The sequence below is a fragment of the Macaca mulatta genome, chromosome 2 (genome assembly GCF_049350105.2).
Source record: "Macaca mulatta isolate MMU2019108-1 chromosome 2, T2T-MMU8v2.0, whole genome shotgun sequence".
Taxonomy (NCBI): domain Eukaryota; kingdom Metazoa; phylum Chordata; class Mammalia; order Primates; family Cercopithecidae; genus Macaca; species Macaca mulatta.
Window position 1 is genome coordinate 168,076,192 of NC_133407.1, and position 23,871 is coordinate 168,100,062.

A 23,871-nucleotide genomic window follows, 5' to 3' on the forward strand; every position below is an offset into this window, starting at 1 on the left:
TTTCATTTACCCTCTTCCCCTGAAAAAGAAACTTGTGTGTAATTGTCTGTAGAACCTACATTTCATAGTGAGAAATGGAAAGTTCAAATGAAAAAGCTTAGAAAACTTTTCAAAAATTGTAATAATCATGAAGGGCCATTGTTTTCCAAATGGAGTCTCTGACCTTGACTCCTTAGCTGTTTTTCTTTCCTGCGCTGTCTTCTAAAGACAGGGTATTGCTGTTTAGTTTCCAAAGGTCCGCTTTTGCTGACAAAGAAACCTTCCTGCCGGCCGCTCTTCCTCTCCCTTGGCCCTGCTAGAGAAAGAGGCGCACAGTCCGAGGAATGCTAAAGTGCTTTTTGCCGCCTCTAAGCAAGGAAAAACTGGGCGGGACGAGAAGGTTACTTCCAATTGACCCAGCTTTCTCTCCTCTTCCCCACCCGCTGCTTAACCTTGGCTGACCCAGGGCTGCTCAGTCCGCGGAAGCCGGCTGCAGTTGCTGCTGCGGGTGGGAGGTGAAGGCCAGCGGGCCAAGAAGGGCGAAGGCGAGAGCCCGGTGCATTGCCCCTGGGTGCCCTCCTCCCGTGGAGAGACCTGGGGCTCTGGGCTGACGCTTTTGTTCTCCAAGAAGCAATTATCTCCCAAACAAGAGATTGTGGAGGTTCGTTAAAATGAAAGCGAACTCCCGAGTGTTCGGGGAGCACGAGGCCTCCCCGGAGTTCTGCAGAGTTGGAGGAGGGGCCTCGCGGACGGCGAGCGCCCGGTGGCTGCCTCTGGGGGTCGCTCCCGGCAGCGGGCGGAGGCCGCGCCACGCCCTGCGGTCCCCAGGGTCTCTGCGGCCGAGGCCACGCCCGCAGCACGGCCCCGAGCCCGCGCGGCGGGGGCGCAGAGAGCCGCTGACTGACGGCAGCCTGGGAGAAACAAAGAGATGAGATCACACTGCTGAGCCGCCGAGGGAACGCCTAAAGAAGGCAGAAAATGAGACGCGAAGAGGGGCTCATGGAGTCAGAACGCAGAAGGCGGGGCAGGAAGGCCAAGGCAGAGAAACGAAGCCCTGACTTGGAGAAGGGAAACCAGACAGTTTGTAAGTCCAAGAGTAAGAAGCAAAGTGGGGAGAAGGAAGACAAGCCAGAACCAGCCCTACTTAGGGGGGAAAAAAAAGTTTGCTTCAACCCTGTCCTCTCCTCTGCTGCCCGTCACGTTGTTCTCTAAACTCCCACGATTTCTGTCAGTTCTTTAAATCGTATTTTGTTTTGAGTCTGGGTCTAAGGATGAGCTTCAGAGTATCCCTGAAGTAGTATGCAGTATATTTAGTTTATATGATTATTTCAGTGTTGAATGTTCATAGCTTTTCTATATGTCGAAGGTACGTAATACCCTAAAGAAGGTTAACTGTTACTCGGCCACACCATTAGGGAAAAGAAAAAACAAATAGAAAACACCTAACATGGAAATGTTACCAAGGATGAGGAATTTAGTAATACTTTGTCTCTTTGGTTAATCAGATTAATACCAGTCATCCAATCAAAATAAACGTTTTTGGCTGGGTACGGTGACTCACGTCTGTAATCCCAGAACTTTGGGTGGGGAGGATTGCTTGAGCTCAAGAGTTCGAGACTAACCTGGACAACATAAGGCAATTGTGTCTACAAAATATATTATTTTATATATGTTATAAATATGTGTATATATAAATATATATATAAAAGCCAGGTGTGGTGTTGCACACCTGTGGTCCCATCTACTCAGGAAGCTGACAGGTTGGAGGATCCCTTGAACCCAGAGGTCAATGCTGCAGTGAGCCATGATGATGCCACTGCACTCCAGCCTGGGCGACAGAGTGGAGACCCTGTCTCAAAAAACAGACAAGCAGAGATAAACATTTTGAAGGCAAGAGGCCAAAGGCAAATACGTTTTTAGTTAAGGGAAGACTGAAGATTGGATTATGAAAGACCAAGGGGTAGGGAAGAGAAGCCTGCCAGGTGCTGCCCTGAGATATGGGCTGGATGGTAGAGAAAAAGAACTCCTGGGCGTTTCTTTTGGTTTTGCCTGGGGCTCCTTGAGGTAAGTCACCAAAGGAGCAAGGCCAAATCTCATTACATAAGATTATTTACTAGAAATCTAAGACTAATTTGTTCTAGGGCCATACTTGTACCTGATAGCTTCTCACCCAACTGTAAGTTGATTGAGGGCAGTGACCTTATCTGGTTTGTCATTTTAACAGCAGCTCCTAGCATAGTCTGTGGGACTTAGTAGGTACTGAAAAAATATTTGTGAAAGAAATTAATGAATTAACAAGTGAAAGACAGTCTTCTCCCCACCTCCCCATAAACTGATCAACACCCAAGAGGCCCTGGATCAGTTTCACCATCTGGTGGTAACTATGGGTAGTTGACACATTCTCACCCAGTGTTCCTTTCTTCGGCCTGTGGGTGAACACACACCCAAGCGGTCTTTCTCCTTAGACCCAAGCAGCTCACCTCTCCTACACTTCCACTTTAGCTCATCACCTGCTTACATAAGCCACTCATTTCCTCTTTTATTCTCTCTTTATCTGTTTTATCTTTGCCCTTTCCCCACATGGTGTTTCTTCCAACCTTTGCCCATCATGAGAAATAATTTTCTCCATACCTCTTTTCATTTATCTTGAGAATCTCATTCTGACACAAAAGTAACTAATACAAAAGAGTTTTGCTATAATTTTCATTCTCAGTACTGTTGAGGGGGCCTAGCACAATACTTGTAGACTAGAAAAGGGAAATTATATATATACACAAATATGTGTGTATATAGTTTTTTATATATTTGCATTTTTAATGAAGTTATATATGAAGAAATGGTTCTATTACACTCCAAAGCCCAGTAACATTATTTTCTTCTATGTTTCCATTACAAACACATAGAATTTCAGTTACATTTTGGATCAATCTGAGTTTTACAGACAGGTCTGGAAATTTTAGGATATTTCTGTAGGGAAAGTGTTTTATGTTTCAAGTTTAACAATTTATTTTTAAAATACAATCCATTTTTTACTAGGGAATGGCTTGTTTTTCTAAGAAACTTCTCTAAGAGGCTGTTCCACTGATACTCACACTTTTACTTTCTGAGAACGATGGAAAGATAACATTACTATTATTACAGAATCAAAGTTTAAGTAGATTACATAATTTTCTCCCAACCAGATTTCGGATTAGCAGAAAAAAGTCCTCTTTTACCTAGATCAGGGGTTCCCCACTCTCAGTATACATATTTACACCAAAGAGGCTTGTTTAAATCCGATTCATAGGTTCAACTTTCAGAGATGCTGATTGAGGGAGCCTGGTATAAAGAGCCCAAACTGTATTTTAGTAAATGTGCTAGTGGGCTGCATCTGTGGTCCTTAGACCTGAACCACAGTCCTGTTTGGAAACAGCTTCCTTGATCTTATTTCAAACAGTTCAGAATTTTCTATTTCTACCCTATTACCTCTTTACTTTCAAGTCAAGTGGATACCCAGCAGCCGCTATCCCACACAAATGACCAAGAAACGCTATTCTAAATTCCAGCATGCACAGACCCACTGAACATAAGACACAAGGCCTAGAAGAGACCATCACACCATGTCATTTCATAGCCATTGAAACTGAGACCAAGAGAGTGAGTCAGTAGAGCCCCAGATAGATCTGGGGCTACCCTCACCACCTCCTGTGTTTTTGTTTAAGTCCCCAGGGCATGGAGTATGAGATGGCTGAATTTTGGACAAAGTAGATAACTGAATTAGATCATTAGTGTCAAAGGCATGCTTTGGACTAAGGCATGTGGCAGGTCTCAATTTATTAACCTTCCATCCCAGGCCTGAAAAATCCAGATTAGCAGACTAGACTGTTCCTGTTGTATTTCAATCATTCTAACATGCCTTGGTCCTCCTGGGTAGTTCGTGTGGAATTATAAAAGCATAGCTTGAAAAAACTAGATTATGCTTTTCTGTCCCAGAAGCAAAATCCCCCAGTTTTGCATAATGTCATTGAATATTATAATATTCAGTGTAAATGCAAATTAACTTTCAGTGTTTTATCACATTTACTAAGTTATGAAATACATATTGGTCTTATGCAAAGTTTTGGTACATGTGAAGGTACAGATAGCCCAGTCCAGGAGAAATGCCATCCTTTAGGCAGACACTAGATCCCTGTATATAATATTCTGCACATATTTGACATAATTTAAGAGAATTATACAGAGAGAAGATAGCGAAGCTTATAGTGATAGGCATATTTGCAATAACAGACCTGTTCAATAGCTATTCTAATACAATAAACTGACGTTAGTGTTATGTTTTAATTTTTAGGGATAATACTGATTACCGTATAGTCACATAAATATATATTCTGGGGAAAAGCAAGTATCTACAACAAAATAAATTCATTAGTAGAAAGGATTTCATCTAATTCTTGTGTGCAAGGTAACATTGGCTTTTTAAATAAGGAACCATTGACTCTAGTTTCAGGAACCCTGATCCCTGCCAGACCCTTCAGCAATGAGTTTAGAAATATTCTGGTGTTCACAGATCAAGAATTTGACCACCTTGATGCAACCTGACCTCACTAAAGTTTAGTTCATATCTAAGTTACACAGATCTCAGAGGTATGTGGGGCATGAGAAGTTTCCTAATCCTTCCCTCTACTCAATACGTATTTCTTTCCTGGAAAACTTTATAATCGAAGATTTTTACTACTTTCTTTAGATGTGGAGATTTGCCCAATATCACTAGAAATTTTTACATATACCAAAACATCTGAATCATTTCCTAGGTGTCTCTGGACTTCCCTGCTAGATGCCACCCCATGAATTTCCATATTCTTTAAATGTCACCTCACTCAGCAATAGATACTAATGAGACCTCTGCACAGAATGTTACAGCTGCACTGTACTGTGTACATTTCTGGAAAATGGACTTGGTATTATTTTCCCCCAAGAAACCACCAATTTACACATCTGTTCTTTGCAGCAGTGGATATAATTATCATGATGCTGTTTATAGGAACATGACCCTCTGAAGGGGCACTGGCTAAACATCTGTAAACAGGGATAAACATACTGTGTTTCTTTCTCAAGCAATTGGAGTAATTTTTGCTGGAGGGGAAAAAAAGCCATCTTTTGTCCAGCCAACGTTTGGCAGGATTCGCCTTTCTGAAAGTGTGACTGTGTGTGATTCGTTATGCCCCAGGAAGGCGGATTTACTGAAGCACTCTTTTGACTCAGGAACATAGTGTTCAATTAAAACAGGGCTTTAAAAAAAAAAGACTGCTAAGAGAGGTGAGCAGAAGTAGCATTGGGTCTGCTTATCTTTTCCTCAGATCTTCCTGGGATGAGCTGGGCTCTTCAGTAAGGACCATTTGTATTTTCTAAGTATCTTTCTCCAGAGAAGAACTTTTCAGATAAACTCTCCTCCTTTGCTGTTTCATCTACTGGATAAGTGGACAAGTATGTGACTTGCTTAAGTTTATATTGAAATTGAATAGAATAGTCAATATTTGAATCACTTGGTACTTCATTCTGAGCACCAGGCAATTCTGTTTTATACATATTGTGGCCAACTGATAAATTAAAGTGAAAACAATTGAAATATGGATGTATTTTTTATACCACAGCAGAAAACTTCAAATCTGTGAGAGTCAACTGAATTGAATTTTTCAGCCTTAAAAGAGCAAAATCATCCTATCACAGAAGGAATGCATAAATGCCTATAGACAGTGGATTTGATGTTGGGGGAGTGGGAAGGGGAGATGTGGAGACCAGTATTTTCTCCCTACTCTTGATCCACGTATTGTAGAAAATGTTCATTAGGGCTCAATTTTTTTTTTTTTTAATTTCATATGTTAAGTATCTGAAAAGTGATACATGAATCTGTCTTTCATAGGAAAATTCATTAAACATGAACAAGGCAAAGTGTTATTTTTAATATAATAGCAATATCTACATTTGGATGGAATTACTCAAACTCTAGGGCCAGTGCAGAGTGGGGACTTCAGAGATAAGGCCCAGAGGCAAGATTAGTAAACCTAACATACAACCAGGATTAGGAAGCAGGTGGCAAGTCTCTAAACAAGGGATTTGAACCAGATGGCCAAGTCTTTTTCAACTCATTAATTCTAAGAATCTATAAACTTAGTCTTGGGAGAAATAAAAGTTTAGGAGGCAGAGGTTACCCTTGGTGAAATAGTGGTATTTCACTCTGCCACACAAAGTGGAGGCAGACACCATTCTTCAAAAACTTTTTCTAGTCTCCTTTGACATGGGAAAAATTACCCTTTTGTTTATTTTATTTTATTTTTAAGACAGAGTCTCACTCTGTCACCCAGGCTGGAGTGCAGTGGCAAGAGCTCAACTCAACTGCAACCTCCGCCTCCTAGGTTCAAGCGATTCTCATGCTTCATCCTCCCGAGTAGCTGGGATTACAGGCATGCACCACCACACCCGGCTAATTTTTTTGTAATTTTAGTAGAGACAGGGTTTCACCATGTTGGCCAAGCTGGTCTTGAACTCCTGACTTCAAGTCATCTGCCCCCCTCAGCCTCCCAAAGTGCTGGGATTACAGGTATGAGCCACTGCACCCAGCCCAGTACCTCATATTTTGGGCAAAAAGACAAAAATTTATATGCCCTGTTGTCATTATTCTCCCAGATGAGGTATAGAAACCCAGTCTTGAAGTTTTAGCTCAGCCTTACCTCTCATTTGAGTGTCTGCTTAGTCTAACCTAACTAGATCCTTCAACTTGCCTTACAATTTCTTTGGCTGGTAACTTCCTCTTTCAGAAGTTCTGAATAGCAGAACACATTCAGTTGCAGGGGTGTATAAAATTGTACAGAATCCACTGTTAATAAGTTATAGAAATTCTCCTGTCAGTACATTTAGTAGCTACTATTTGTCTCAAGATGGTGGTCTGAACCAAAATTACACTTCATATCTATTCATTTCCATCAAAATCTGTCAAGCCTTTCAAAAATTACCACAGTGAGAAGTATATGGAAGATATTAGGAACTTAGCTGAGACATCTTAATAAAAATAATTTATTGAACACCACATAGGAGGCTGGGCCCAGAGGCTCATGCCTGTAATCCCAGTGCTTTGTGAGGCTGGCGTGGGAGGATCACTTGAGCTTAGGAGTTTGAGACCAGCCTGGGCAAGAGCGAGAGCCTGTCTCTGCAAAAAAGTTTGTAAAATTATCTGGGCATGGTGGCACATGCCTGCAGTCCCAGTCACTCGGGAAGCTGAAGTGGGAGAATTGCTTGATCCCAGAAGTTGAGGCTGCAGTGAGTTATGATGGTGCCACCACTGCACTTAAGCCTGGACAACAAGCAAGACTCTGTCACACACACACACACACACACACACACACACACACACACACACACGAGTGCTGGATAAGAATCATCAGGAATACAGGAATACAGAGATGTAGAAAATACAATTCTTTCCCTCAAAATAATTACTGTTTACATATGGTAACAACAAATGAAAGAATTCAATAAATAATACAAAAGATAGTATCTTCAGAATTAAATGAGCGGCACAGTTTATTTGTGGAGAATTCAAAGGGAAAGATGGATTTTGGGGAAAGGTGACGGACTCAGTTTCAATGGTGAAGGTTTGGAAGGAACTAGACACCTGGTAAGCAACTAGAAGCATCTCAGTACAGGAAATATAAACTTGAGTGTCTTATGAGAAGGTGATAGTTGAAGCTATGGAGGTGGAAGAAAATTCTAATGGAGAGAAATAAAAATAAAAGATCAGAAAAACTAAGATTGTGTTTTTGTATCGCCTCTATTGAGAAGACAGAGGAGAAAGTAAAGCCAGCTTAGAGGAGGGGAGTAACAATTGAAGAGCACCAGAACAGGGGCCAAGAGTAGAGAGGATCCTAAGAAGCGGTGTTCAGCAGAGTCAATGCAAAGATGTTAAGTGAAGGCTGAGAATTTGCAAATGCAAATTACAAGGCCACCAGGGACCTCAGGGAAAGCAATTTTCGAACAGTGGGGGAGGGAGGGAAGAACAGATTACATGTGTTTAAGAAAAGCATGGGCCAGATAAAAATGGAGGAAATTACTATATTCTTTTGAGGTGTTTATCAGAAAAAGGAAATAGAGAAACTACAACCTTCTATTTCTGTGTTGGTAAATAAAATGGAATGCAGCAAGAGGAAAGAAAAATATAGAAATGTACATATGAACTGAGTTTAGGATAGATTTTTCTCTTGATGCCAAGGTTAGGCAACAAGTGAGGGTTCAAAGTTGGCTCCCTCTCATCCTAGATAACTGGTAGTAAAATTTATCCTGCCAAATGAACAAAAAAATTCATACAACAAATTAAAAACAAATGATATACTTTTCAAACACTTAACTTTTCAAACAACAGGTCTTTCGTATGTGCATGAGTTTGCATGCATATGTGTGTGTGAGAGAGAGAGAGAGAGAGAGGGAGACTTGACTTCATTTAGCAAGAAACTCATAATGTTACAGAACCCCACCTCCAATGACCGTGCTTTACTGAGGGCCTCCTGGCATATGGGTTCCAAACAATAAAAGGTTTCTCGGTGTGACAGAATTGGATTTTACTTTCTTTATTATTATTATTGTTATTTTTTTTTTTTCCAGACAAGGTCTCTCCCAGAGTGGAGTGCAATGGTACCATCACAGCTCACTGTGACCTCCATCTCCTAGGTTTAAACAATCCTCCCACCTCAGCCTCCCAAGTAGCTGGAACTACAGAGGCATGCCACAATGCCCAGCTAATTTTTTGATTTTTTTTTTTTTTTTTTTTTGTAGAGACAAGGTCTCACTATCGAGACTGGTATGGAACTCCTGGGCTCAAAAAAATCCTCCCACCTTGGCCTGCCAAAGTGCTGAGATTACAGGTGAGAGCCACCATGCGTGTCCAGATTTTACTTTCTTCCACACACCTTTTCCTTCCCTTTTAATTTTTAGAAGGAGTAAGACTAGAGTAAGAAATGGTGACTTGTAAAAATAATAGTTATATATCAAAGTTATGCTACTAGAGATGGTTATGTTAGCAAGAAAGCACCTGTGGATCTTCCACATGTGCAGATTCTAGTGCTGACTAGTGTCTGCAGAATCTAGTGCTGAGTCTCTAGGGTAGAGCTCAGTGCAATGCGCAGAACCATTAAGATCTAATGTCCCCACTCAAGTCGAAGATGGAAGTGGGATTGGGGAGAAGGAGGAACAGAAGAATAGGAAATGGTATGGGAGGGAAAGAGAAAAGAAACAGGGCTCACAGAGAGAAGGGGATCCCATATGGCTACCCCAAATAAACTCTTAATGGACTGAAAGGTAATTTCAGTATAAAAAATACATGGTTTACATTCCTCTGAAACTTCATGTGTGCACATAATAAGTACTGAGGTTTTCTTTTGGGTTGTAGGTATACTATAATGCCCTCCCTGATATTTTGGACCTAACCAAGAGCTTATGCTGGTGTATGCTGGGATGAGTTGCACTCTTTACCATAGAAATACACCCAGTGAAGGGAGCCCTGTGAGGGATGTGAAGAGAAAAATAACCACAGGATGAGAGACAATGTAGCTTCCTGCTAGGTTCCTAAATTAGTCAGTGTTTTCAAGATGGCTCCACCTCCAACAAGGCACTCACTCCTGGACGTTTGCAAGCATCATAATCATCTGAGGACCTTGTGAATGAAGTGTCTCCTCCGAGATCATTTTAAAAACCTTCTCCGGGAGACACTGTCAGGTGATCCACAGAACACTTGGGAAAATGTTGCCTAATTCATTCCTGTCAGTTAGTAAACTCCCCTGAAGGTTTTTGCTTTCCCATTTTTACTCTGAACAGCCAACCAAGGTTCTTCACTAAGGGGAAAAAGAGGGGAGGGTTTCAGGATTTTCTTTTTCTTTTTCTTTTTTTTTTTTAGAGACGGGGTCTCACTATGTTGCTCAGACTGGTCTTGAACTCCTGGCCTCAAGCAATTCTCCTGCTTCACCCGACCGAGCAGCTGGGATTAAAGGTGGGAGTCATCACATGAAGCATCAACATTCAGGATTTTGACAGGATCCCCTGAATATAAACCATCTCATTTCTTGTCCTCTTCTTTTTCCTTTCTGTTTCAAAGCTATATCATTTTTCCACAAGGAACTCTGCTGAGATCTAAACATTTGAACTTATCCCTTCTCTAATGTCACATTGATTTCTTCTGTTACCCATTCAGTCTTCCCTTCTCTATTATTCCCTTTGCTTTAACACAGGTTTCTCCCTACCTTGAAAAATAGCACCTTTTCATTACAGTCTCATTTCTCTTTCTCCATTCAACACTGATATGGTTTGAATGTTTGTGTCTTTTTAAAATTCAAGTTGAAACTTAATCCCTAATGCAATAGTATTAAGAGGTGGGGCCTTTCGGAGGTGATTAGGTCAAGAGGTCTCAGCAAGTGTCCTCATTAAAAGTATTGAGAAAGTGAATTTATTCCTTGTTGTCCTTCTGCCATGTGAGGATGCAGCAGTAAAGCACCATCTTGGAGACAGAGACCAGGTTTTTACTAGACACCAAACCTGCCGGTGCCTGGATCAGCATACAGAACTGTGAGAAATAAAATTCTGTTACTAATAACCAATCTGTGATTATTTTTGTAGCAGCAGGAATTGACTGAGAGAAATACCGAATTTCTAGATTTGTGGTCTATGCCAGTTATCTGTATTTCTTCCACTTCAATCCTCTTCTAAGCCTTTAAAATCTGGCTTTCATCCTCACTACTCTACAAAACTACCCACTTGGAGGTTATCAATGGTCTCTTTATTCCTATATTCAATGGTCTATTCTCCATTCTCATCCTTCTTAATCACTCTGATTTAATAGTACTGACCATTTATTTTAGAGCTTTCTTTTTGTTGGCTTCCCTGATCCCATATGCTTTTACTAACTGCTCTTTTTCTCTTAATGAAGTATCTTCTGCTATTGAAGGGTGAGTAAGCCCTTCTCTCAGCTCTTTTCTTTCTAACCCTTCCTCAACTAATGCCATGAAGATGAGTACGTTCTCAATCAGCCTTTGAGTCATTTGCCCCCTGTACCCTCTGCCTCCACTTCCGGACCTTCAGTTAGTCATTTCTTTCTGGACGTTTTCCTCATGCTAGCCATGCTGGAAATAAAAATCATTGTCTTCCTCACCAAATCAGTTCTTTCTTTTATCAGTTCTGCCAATAGCCCATCCATTCCAGTAAATCTAAGCTAGAAATATTATAATCATATTTATTTCTCCACCCATCATAGGGCAAGTTAGGGGGATTCTCCTGGTTTATAGGGTGCAATAGGTTGGAAATGGGACAATGGAATTCAATGCTGAAGATGGTGTCCAAGGATAGAGAACAGAGCAGGAGATAGAGTCCAGTGGATAGAGGAGTCCCAGTCTCAGAGGCAAGGACAGCATATCAGATAGGGTCTACCTAAAGGAGTCAGAAGCAGAAAAGAAGGTTGCGGTATACAGCCAGCAGTCCAAGAATTAGGGAAATAAAAATGGAATGCAAGTAGATCTGCAGAAGGGCCCAGTGTATTGCGTAAAAGAAGGATTACTTCCATGACGAGCCTTGTCATACCGTCATACAGCCTAGACTACAAGACAACTGGTTAGCCAAACTGAAAGGGTCATGGACCACATGTATTGGCAGAGACTTTTCTTCATGTGTCATAGGCACTGAAAATGACCCATTTTTCTTCAAAAGATCTGCAATTCATTTCACATTTATATTTCAATTATGAACACTCTAGTCCATGGTTTCATTTTCTCTTCCATACACATGTTTCAAATGATAACCTCTTAACTTGCTTCCTGCCTCCAGTCTCCCATGCAATCCTACATGCACAGGTGCCATAAATGCTTTTTACATCACTTTGCTCCCCTAGCCAAAAGCTGCTAATGGCACAAATTTCTTGCCCTATCATGTTGGGTTTTGTTTTGTTTTTTTCTTTTTTTGGCTATGGTTTATTAGGATGGTCTCCTCAAGGCTTCATGACCATGCCCCATGTTATCCCACTTCTCTGGAATGCCTTCTCCTCTCCCTTCATACTGGGTACTCTCCTAGTTTTTTCCCTCTTTAAAGCTTTCACTTTCCCCCGCCTCCTCCTGTGAATCCTGAGCTTTTATAGTACTTGTATACTTTAATTACAAACTGCCTTGTTTTGTTATTTTTATGAGTGTTATTCCTTAATTTGTACATATTTCTTAAATATCAGCCTTCCTTCTTCTCTGTTTTAGTTCCCACTGGTATTAAAAAACAAAACAAACATAAACTGGGTAACAGTAGTTAACGACAGAAATTTATTTCTCACCATTCCAGAGGATGGGAAGTCCAAGATCAAAGTGCTGGCAGATTTGGTGTCTAGTGAGGGCCTGCCTTCTGTGTAATAGACCGAGCCTTCTCATGTTCTCACATGGCAGAAGGGTTAAGGAAGCTCTATGGGGTCTCTTTAAAACGGCACTAATCCCATTCATGAGGGCTTCACTCTCCTGACCTAATCACCTTCCAAAGTCCTCACCTCCTAACACTATCACACTGAGGATGAGGATTTCAACAGAGGAAATGTGAGGGGAACAAACATTCAAATCATAGCACCCTCCTTGTTGGTGGGATTTGTATGCCTCTGCCCCCAACACAATGCCCCATGCTACCTCTAATAGACTTTGGTTCATTGTAGGGGTTCAGGAAATACATGTTGGTTGTTTAGTTTCCTGAAAAGAGATACTTAACATATAAAGTGGAGTGAGAAGAGGGATTCTGACACATATTTTATATTAAGACTCATTTGCAATCTGGTGCCAAATCGCAAATGAGTCTTAATGGAGAGGTCTCTTGTGGTTGGGGTCCATTCTAATTATGTCGCCTCCAAAAGAAATGACAATCTACTAACTTAGAGCACTGCAAATATTTCTGAGGGTTTATATTTAATTCAAGATATCCAAAGGGCTTTCCCTCTTTTGTCTTAGATTACTTCTGCTTTCCTCTATTTCTTCAGTATGATTTGAAGTTCTCTCTCTCTCTTTTTCTCTTTCATTAGAACCCTTCTGAGCCCCCACCTATCCTATAAGGCAATATTTGCCTATCAGGCTTATCCCTGAATCCTTGTCATATCACCAAGATGCACTGTGCAAAGTTTAAATGCTGTGATCTTGAGGTCTTATTCTTCAGCTACTATCCTTGACCAAAAGGCACTGGTTAATTGAGTCTTTCTGGGATCCAATAAATCGAGAAAAATTTCTAACACAGTAGTAATTAGTTGTACAAGCAAAGCAAACCTAGGAAATGACAGCTTTGGAAGTTTCCACTGTGCATATAAACAGTTGGCATAAGCAGAATTGCTTGCAGGAAAAAAATCTTTATAGGTCACAAATGTTGGACAGATTGGTGGCCTAGGCCAGACAATCTGTTTATCTAAGGCTGACTTACCCTTGGCACTGAGTTTCTGGATCCTGACAGTGAAAGAATAATAGGAGGTTCTTAGATCATGGTTTAAGAATAATCTTGGCAAGAGGCATAATCCAATATGGTTTAGTTATAGGAGTAAATTTAAAATTTTAAAAGTTAGTCCAACACTTAATTTTTTAAAATTATTATTAAACCAAAGTTCCAATAAGTGACAATTGACCATTATCTTAAACCCAAACTAGAAATCTCAAAAATCCCTAAAATTCCGGAGTTAGAGTTTTGTGTCTGCCTATGTTTGCATGCTACTTTACTTTTTATTTTATGAGACCTTGAAATGCCTTACATCTTGCCACAGACAATGCTGAAAAGCCTTAAGAAATATTTTTCTGGGGATATTTCTAAGCATTTTACAGATACAGTCATTTCATTTTCTCTCTTAATATTTATTCCAATGCTTGATTTGTGTATGCAAACAAAACTAAACTGAGTTAAGTTTTCATTCAATAAAAAGAAAGAGTGTTCTAAAATATATTAAGAGGTTTGGGGACTTTTAGATCATTTTTGTTTTGTTTTTCTGTCATGAAGATACTAGTATTTACTGGGTTACAAATATGAAAATTTAGTATTTCGCTTCCATCTCTGGATAGCACAAAGAATGACCAGGTACAGTGAAGTCTGACAGAAACCAAAACAAGAAGATAAGGTGAAAGAGTTCACTAAGTTAACTGTTCAGCACTTCCACTCTGATTCTTCTTCGATCCCTGCATCTGACTTCTTGAATGAGGGGTAGACAAGAGTTGACTGGGCCTCACTACTTTGAGTGAAGGCTAATTTGCTTTTACTCACTTGAGAAGTGTTGTATTAAATGACTAGCATCAACACAAAAAATATTGGAGATACTGCACCAAAGCCTGAACTCCAACCTAACAAGGATGTCATGGAAAATAATTAATGAATCCTGTAAAGGGAATGGACATATTTGATTCATATATTTATCTACATCCTTTAATTTATAGTAGGCACTAAATAAAGATTTCCTAATGAATAAATGAATAACTCATAGATAAGATGCCTTCTGAATTTCTTCTAAATCTTGAGATACCATGAAAGCAATAGATGATCTGTTGATAAAAATGATATAGGGGCCAACAATACATACACTTTAAAGTCATTTCTCCTTGGGGAAAGATAAAAGACTGAATAGCTTTGGCCGGGCACGGTGGCTCACACCTGTAATCCCAGCACTTTGGGAGGCCGAGGCGGGCGGATCACAAGGTCAGGAGATCTGGACCATCCTGGCTAACACAGTGAAAGCCCGTCTTTACTAAAAATACAAAAAATTAGCCGGGCTTGGTGGCAGGTGCCTGTAGTCCCAGCTACTTGGGAGGCTGAGGCAGGAGAATGGCGTGAACCTGGGAGGCAGAGCTGGCAGTGAGCCGAGATCGTGCCACTGCACTCTAGCCTGGGTGATGGAGCGAGACTCCGTCTCAAAAAAAAAAAAAAAGATCGAATAGCTTCTTTAGGCTCCTGGCCTCAACAAGACTGTTAGATGGATTCAGACATGCTGAAGTTACCTTACATTAGCAGAGCTATGACCTCACTTCTATCTGGAACAAAACCTCTGATGATCCAGCTTTGAGAATGCCAGGGGCATTGGGTTTTGATTTGAGATCAGGTTATAACCACAGAACCCAGTGTCTGACATTGTGCTACTTGCCATTACACATTTTATCCTTCAGTTCCCACAAATCAAATTTTCTTCTGGAATGTTTTCAGAGATTCATTTTTTAAAATTTCTCTATTTATAAATCACTGATGCTGAGAAAAGAAATATGCAGCATTTTAGCTACAACCACAACTATGTGGATTCACAGCATACTCAGTAATACTCAGTAACCATAAAGGATTTTTCTTTTTGCGTTGAAACTTAAATCTTTTCTAGAAGATCTTGCTATTTTTATCTTGGAATGTTTTTTGCCATGTTGACTCTTTGAAGATTAACCGGGAATGCAAACAGGGCATGGAATGGATGTTCTATCTTATTCAGTGCTTAGAATGCCTCATGGTAACTGACTTATTGCTACAGGTTTCTTATCCTTTTTTCAACCAGTGTTTGAACTCCTCCCACTCTCACCCATTCATCACCCTGATAGTCCTGTCCAAAAACTATCAGGTAAAATACAATAATCACTCAAAGCCAGATGGTGCCAGTGGCAAAGCAAGCATTTCCCCTACAGTGCCTGCAATAAATAAATAATACAGTTACACTTGACAATTTAATGAGTATAAATTTACCACAGCAGGACAATCCTCCCCAAATAGTTGAACAATTAAAATATAAAAGGAGAAACAAATAGGCATTTTGTAGTGGTGAGCAGGACCAAATTCTTCTTTCCTCACTCTTGGGAAATCCACTGCATCACACACCTTAGACTGACAGCTAGGCTGAAAGAAATATATGGGTTACTGCTGGTTCAGATTAAGGAACAGAAATCAGGAAGGATGTGGAGGCAGGTGGAAATGGATGCATTAGCTGTAGCACGTGTTTAGCTTATTCTTATTATTACATCTGAACATAATTTAAGTGCATTCATATATTCATAAAATAAATATTTGTTGAGTACCTGATATATACCAGGCACTGTACTAGGTTCCAGGAAATATAAGCCACCAAAAGAGTATTGGAGTTCTCACGGAGTTTACATACCACTGGTGCCAGCAGATTATAATAAGTATTTTGAGTAGATACAAGGTTGTAGAAAATAAAATGAAAGAGAACAAAAGAGGACAGATAAGGAGTGTTAGGGTGGGTGGCCATTTTGCATAGGGTAATGAGAGAACTTCTCCTTGATAAGATTTAAACAGGTGAGTTTGAGTAGAATCCTGAAGAGGTAAGGAAGCTACTCATGTGAATATGTTGCAACAAAGTATTTCAGGGAGACAGAACAGTGAGTACAAAGCTCCCAGACTATTGCAATAATCCAGGTGAAAAATATTAGCAGCTTGCACCTGATTTCTCAGTACAGGGTTACATCAGTAAGATTTTTCAGTGCAAGCAATAGAACTTGAAATGGAGTAGGATAATATCAGAGAGTTCACAGTATTAATGGCAAGGCTAGAGAAACAGGCTCAAAAATTAGGCAGGAACCAAGTGAAGGTGGACCCGGGAAACACAGTCAAGGCAAAACCACCAACTGATTAGAACATGGGTCCATAGATACCATAGCCACAGACAGTGGATACCACCATCACTGAAGATAATTTGTAACTGCCAATTGCATCTTTACGTCATTCCTTGAAGATACAAAGTGGCTGAGTCTAGGTATTGAGATGTCTACATTTCAGCTCCTTGAAAATGATGAGCCTCTCTGGTTTCTAAGTAGAGGCAGCCTGAAAATTTTATTCAACCTTTATCAGCCACATCTTTAAGATAAGGCTAATTATGTCTCTGAGTTCTAAGACTGCAAGAAACAACGTATATTAGCATTAAAAAGTGTTGAGAGCATAGGACATGCAAAGTTTAAGTCAGTGGCATTAATAACTCATTTGTCAGTTAACCAATTGTATGTTCATTGAACTTCAGATGTGTATGCATACATTCACACGAACACACACATATACCCCCAAAATCCAGAAACTAGTCCTTTAAGAATCACCACAAAAAGCTATTTAGATATATGATTCACTTAATATAGATAAAATATCATCTTCAACAATAGCATCAATGATAATGAGTAATAACTAATGTTAAGTGCTTACTATTTGGCAGGCATAATTATAAGTATTGTAGGTGTATTAACACATTTAATTCTTAAAAATCTTTTGGAATAGTGGTACTTAAGTCTGTAGATCTATGGATGTTCTATTATTTACAAAATTTATCCCCCAAACCTCTGAGGCTTGTTGATAGTCGAATCTACACAAGAAGAAACATTAGTGTAAGCCTATACTGGGAAATATTCTTGAACAATTAGGAAAATACTACCTGAGATGAAGTAAAATTATTTAAGAGCACATTCTAGAATACAGACTTTTAAATTGACACACATATGTCTACCACACTATACTATGAGCTAATTCAGGGTAAAGAGTGTTTCTTTAAAAAAAAAAAAAAAAAATTCTGTATTTCCAGTACCCGGCATAGTTCTTGGCTCATGGTAGATTACTAATAAATGTTTTTTGAATGAATAAAGGATTTTCATATAATATTACAGGAGATATTGTCTCTAAAATTGGTCTTGGTGATACAGTCTAATTGAAAAATAAGATGAGTAAGAGTCAAAAGGTAGAAAACAAAAAAATAACTTCCAAGTCTTCATTTGTAAAAGAACCCTGTTTACTGCTGAATCACATAAATGCTGAGTTAACTTTAGAAAATTTAGGCATATGTACATCTAGGAGTTGGGAGTATGGTCTTCTTTCACTCCTCTGAAAAGAGTAGCACTGACATGGGAAGAAATTCCATCTTAGCCCTTTCGAGTTGAATGGCCTTGAGCATAGAACCTCCTAACATCTACACCATGAAGGACAGGCTGTACATCAGTGTTTCAAAACTGCTCCCCAGTCTTCAACAGGGGGTTTCAGAGGAGAGAGGAGGGAGCTGACCAGACAGATCTCTGGGCCACCAAACTCTGCTTTAGTGGCAACAACACCTTTTTATCTGTTTTACATTATTGGATTCTGAGAAACATTTCAATCTGGGTCAAAAAGATGCTGTGGTTAAATAAATACAAGATAAAAGAAAGACAAACTAGGTAATTCCTAAGCTTTCTTTAGCTCTACTAGTCAGTGATAATTATCACCATCAGGTATAAAGACAAAGAAGGTGACAACTTTTCCTTTGGAGCTTGAATAAAAATTTAGTAGCTTTAACTGTGGACCCAGTATGTGCAAGCATTGCATAGTGCCTTGTGAAATCTAAAACAGAGGAAACCTGAGGAATGAGCCTTTTAGCAGTCTCTAGGGAAACAGGAAAGCGCTGTGTGTGTGTGTGTGTGTGTATATATATATATAATATATGCACAAAACATATAAATGCACTCTTTCTCTCTCTCTGTATATATATGTGTGTGTTTTTATATATATGTGTGTGTGTGTATATATGCACACCCCTATGTGTGTATGTATACACATACACACACACACGCACGCACACACATAGACAATATGAGAAAAGGGGAATTGCTAAGGAGGTTACTATAGTGAATGCCATATGGAACCAGGTAGGGAATGAGGAAATGTTTTAAATGATTTTATGAAGAAGGTGATTTTTCAACAGAATTTTTGAAGGCAGAACGTGGTTTGGTAGAATGGAAGAAAAAACATTTCAGGGCCAGATGTGGTAGCTCTCGCTTGTAATCCCAGCACTTTGGAAGGCCAAGGCAAGAGGATTGCTTGAGCCCAGGAGCTCAAGACCAGCCTGGGCAATGTAGTAAAATCTCTCTTTCTTTTTTTTTTTTAAAGAAACAGAATAAAGCAAGAAAGAGAGAGAAAGAGAAATGGAAGGAAGGAAGGAAGGAAGGAAGGAAGGAAGGAAGGAAGGAAGGAAGGAAGGAAGGAAGGAAGGAAGGAAGGGAGGAAAGAAAGGAGGGAGGAAGGGAGGGAGGCAGGCAGACAAGAAAGAAAGCAAGAAAGCAGAAAGCAAGAAAGCAGAAAGCAAGAAAGCAGAGAGCAAGAAAGCAAGCAAGCAAGCAAGAAAGAAAAGTGAAGCAAAGATTTCAGGTGGAGAAAATAGTACCAGTTTTATTGTTAGGTGGTAATAAAAGTTCATACATAGAGAGAGGGCCCAGTAAACATCATTATTCCTTAATCTCCGATCTTCTTGTGCCAACATAGACCTGACCTCTTACCCTTCACTGGAATCCAAGGGAAACCCCCTTCTTAGTTCCAGAGAATTTGGAAGAAATTTGGTTTAATCAGAGTAACCCAGACTTGTTGAGTATTCTTGGAATATCATATAATTACTGGCAATTTGAATTTACAGTGGACTGACACTGCAGTGTCTCTGGGTATACATCAATTGAGGAGTCCAGAGCCTTCAGGTGGAAATTGTATTCCACTCTGTCAACATATAGTTTGTTGAGTAAACAGCCTAATAGAAAAGCCAGTGAAAACTGGAAGCAAAGGAATGTATGACCAGATAAGTGGAATAGAAAATGTAAAAGCTAAAGTGTGTGATCTCAGACAAATTACTTAACCTCTCTCATTCACAGTTTGCTTCTAAAATTTTCTTTTCTCAATTCTGTACCCCAAAGGGTACATGCAGACAATTTTGGAAATTACTGGTATAGTGAAAAGAAATAGGCTTTAAAATGTAATGTCTTCATGAGACTAAAAATACCACCCCTCATAGAAGTATAGTTAAGAATAAATGGGCCGGGCACGATGGTTAAAAAAAAAAAAAGAAAAGAAAGAAAAGAAAAAAGAAAATGAATTATCTTCCAGAAAAGGCTCCAAGTGGTTTTACCCATGACTGATGGGTCTCTCAAAATTCTACCATATCCCATCAAATCAATGTCTTCAATATTGAATACTTGCCTGTCTTACCTGCTTTCTTGGCAACCCAAACTACTCATGCATCTTCTTCACTTTTGACATAATTAAAATTTTTAAAGTACAATGGAAAAAAAGTGACATTTTTTTTCAGCTAAAGGGCACTTCACCTTGCTTTCCTTATGATCATCCATTCTCTAAACAGAAAAATTATATTCTTTTGGTCCTTCCTAAATTTTATTTTTGAGTGAGAACTATCCCAGCCTACAAGTGAGATGTATTTCCAAAGTTTATTTTCCAAGATACCAGTTTGAAACTTAGACTAACATTTCCTGAAAAAAAAAAAAAAAATTCAAGAGAGTGTTTAAGTTTCCCATCTAGACTTCAAAGAGGTATATTTAATTCCTATGTTATTTAGCTTCACTTCAAAAAGATCTAGCTACCTAATGTTCATGGACCATTCTTTTCCCTTCTTGATTCTCTTAAATATTCTTGCAAAGGGAACAGACTTAATTGGAGATATTTTTCCCTCACCAGAATTATAAGGGGAAGCCCATTCCTTCCGAGATCCCTCCCCCAGTAATTCAATTTTTGTGTGTAGGAGATATAAGTTAGGTGTTGAGAAGTCATTGATTTTTCTGGTCGTTTGTTCTTTTATTTCCCTATGGGAAAATTTACTAGTATTTATCCTTTGTTTATTGGTTTGGGGATAGATATAATAACATCAGACAGATGGATACTTCCCCCGTAATAAAGGGGGACAAAAAATAGTAATAACTAAGCGTTATTATACATAGTTTTTTTTAACTAGGGAAGGAAAGAGACAGTGTACATGCAACTATAAATCATATTATTGACAAAGGAGAAGATCTGAAACCTCACTAGGATTCCTGTGGGAGGAGTACCAGAAGATACAAGCTTTAAATGTGAGGAAAGGCCAAGCTTCCTAAGCACCAAGTTTAGGAAACAGAATAATTGGCTAAAATGATATAGCTGTATATTTTACAGTGAATACTCATCCTTAGCCTAGATAATAAGAAGTTTATAGAGTCAAGGATGGCTATCTTTCTGACTACTAAAGTATCTCTCTATAAAATGGTGACTGTTATTTGCTGAAGTAACCAGCTGGTATCAGTTGAGTGAAATCCAAGTCTGTATGGTCTTAGCTCTGTGTGAAATATCTATTAGCTGCCCAATTATGGGCTGTGCCAGAAGTGAACAGTTTCCATGACTGATCATTGTAAGCTGGTCAACCTTTGCCTTAGTCCTAACCAAATTTTGCCATCTCATACTACTCACTGGACACTGGTATTTGTTCATTCTTGTAGACTGCATTTATTCAACTCGAATTTAATGAGAAATCATAGTGTGCAAAACATTCAACTAGATCTATACACGGACATAATGCCTCCCTGAAAGGAGCTCCTGGTATAGCAGAAGAGATAGACATATACATGAATACATATAATAAAGTCTGTTGAATGTTGTAATAGAGGTATGTACTAGACATAATGAAGGCAGGAAAGGAAGGATAATTGTATCAGACTGGAGGATCAGAGAGTCTCCATAAAGAAGAAAACAACTGCAGCCACATCATAGAAATAAACAGGAAACGTGTCATGTAGAAAAGGAGAGGAAGGAAGACATTACAGACAAAAGGAACAGTGTTTAGAAAGGGAAAAAGGATGAAATAATATGGGTCATTCCATGAAATAACACAATTGCAATAGAGTCTGGAATGTGAAGAGGGGTAGGTTTTAAAGCTTGAAGAGATAGGCAGTGACCAGAATATTGAAAAGTAAATACTTAAAAAAAAAAATCAGATTGAGAGCAATCCCAAAAAGATTTTTAAAAAGTGTGATGTGTTAGAGAGTGACTTGGACACCATTCAGATGGGAAGGCTTCTCAAGTAAAGAGCCAGAGAAAGAGTATTCTGTGGACAGGGAGCAACACATGTAAAGGCGTTGTAGAGTGAACATGTTTTATGTGTTTTAAAAACTAAAAAGAGGCCAACAGACTTTGTGACCAAGAGATGCATGGTTGTTAAGCAGAAGCTAGAAAGGGAGGCAAAGCCTGGATAATGTAGGATTTCTTAGGCCTTGTAATGAGTTTGGTTTTGATTCTAAGTGGAATGGGATGCCATCAAAGATTTTTAAATAGGGGAGATACACAATCTTATAGACACTTTTCAAAAGACCACTCTGGCTGCTGAGGGAAGGATTGTCAAGGGTTTAGGGTAGAAGAAGGTGATTATAGGGGGAGGATATTGCGTTAGTCTCCATGAAAAATGGCTGTGTTACAGCTGACTGGAGATGGTGGATAGAGTCAAGACATATTTCTTTCTTTTGTTTATTTATATTTTTACTATGCTCCCATCTTGCATGAATGACGTATTTTTGAGAAGAGGAAAGAAAGGAAGGAATGAAAAGGTTTTTTATTTATTTGGTTTTCACTTATAGAAACCAAAGAATAGTAGCATCCAATGAAAAAAAGAAGATACAAGGAAGAAATGAAGGGTTCTGTTTCTGAATTACATGACTGGATAAGAAAGGGGAAGAGATTTGGGAACACGACATAGTGACTTACTTTTAAGACCTGTTGAGACTGGGGTTCCCGTGGGTCAGAAAAATATTTCCCAGAGACAGTAAGATATAAAGCTCTAGAGCTGAGGAAGTAGGTTTGGATGGAGAGCCTGGAGAATTTGAGATTCACTAGTCCAAGTGAGACTTATGGGCACAAATTAGATTATTCATGGAGCTTGTGTTGAGTAAGAAAGTGCAGGTATAAGGACAAAACGCTGAATAACACCAACTTTTCAGAGGTTGGTAGAAAAGAGAAGCCAAGCAGGGGAAAAAAGTGCAACCAAAGGTGTAGATGGGAAAAGCCAGCAGAAACAAATGTTATGAAAGCCAAGAAAATAAAGAGATTCAAGAAGCAAGGTATGTTTCATGTGTTTCATGATGTCAAATGTCCCAGAGAGGTAATGTAAGATAGTTCCACTTGTCTTTCTGAGAAATTATTTGACTTGTACATTCCCTTAGAGTCTAATACAGAGCTTATCACAGAGTAGATACAATATGTTTATTGTCATGCACTATATTGGATATCTTACCCTTAAACAGTTTGCAAACCAGTTGGGGGAATCAGGTACGTAAAAACGCAAACGGATGGCTAAGGCTCTGTTTGGTGAATGTCAAAGCAAGGGGACAGGTAGTACGTGCTGCAAAAGATCTAAGAGGCAGAACGGGTCATGGAAGACTGTGTTAATCAGGAAAGCCCTTACAAATGAGATAAGTCTTGATTCAGGACCCGGAGTTTAGGTGAGATTGAGCTAGGCCCAAAAGGGGACTTTTCAAGTAGTGGCAGTAACAATGAATAAAAGTATAGGAAAATTAATACTTAAATTTATACTAAGTCTGGGTGGGACAGAATATCCAAGTAAAAGATGCATTTTGTTATAGAACTGTTCGTTAAAAGTTGGAAAGCCTTAGAGATGATTTCATTCAATACTTTCGTTTTACGTAAAAGGAAATGACAACTGAGAGAGACTAAATTTATTTAAATTCACAAGCCTAGTCAATGCCAGAGCCAGTAGGAGATAAGACAAGAATAGGAGATTGGTAATAGATCCTAAGGAGCCTTGAAACACAACTGTAAGTAAATAAATTAGAATTAACCTTGGAAATAAAGAGAAAGCATTGAAATTTGGGAAAAGGGGGAATTAAACATAATATTAGCCAGCAGGCGATATGTAGAGGTGATACTGAAAATAGAGAATTTTGGTAACTGTCCAGCCCTGTTTTCACGTGGAGTTTCTCATCTGAACCACAGAACACGAAAATGAGTGATATTTTCTCTTCTTCCAAGGATGGTATATAACTGGTACCCATCTAGGTGTACAAGAGAGGGGTTAATTCTTTACATACATATGGACATTAGGGCCCTAGGGCTTTAAGGGTTGCGTTTGGCTGTCTTCTGGAA

At 39.3% G+C, this 23,871-nt stretch overlaps 1 protein-coding gene and 1 long non-coding RNA gene across 3 annotated transcripts in view; one reads left to right on the top strand and one right to left on the bottom strand.

The window, feature by feature from the left end:
- Positions 1-23,871, bottom strand: part of GAP43 (growth associated protein 43) — a 97,688-nt gene that overhangs the window by 60,884 nt on the left and 12,933 nt on the right. The window lies entirely within an intron of this gene.
- Positions 434-23,871, top strand: part of LOC144339409 (uncharacterized) — a 42,721-nt gene continuing 19,283 nt past the window's right edge. The window contains exons 1-3 of one of the 2 annotated variants that reach the window (XR_013414398.1): positions 434-1,063; positions 8,782-8,870; positions 9,899-9,991. This is a non-coding gene — a long non-coding RNA (uncharacterized LOC144339409). Of the gene's footprint in view, positions 1,064-8,781; positions 8,871-9,898; positions 13,926-23,871 lie in introns of those variants that run through there. The other variant, XR_013414397.1, reaches the window with a different exon arrangement.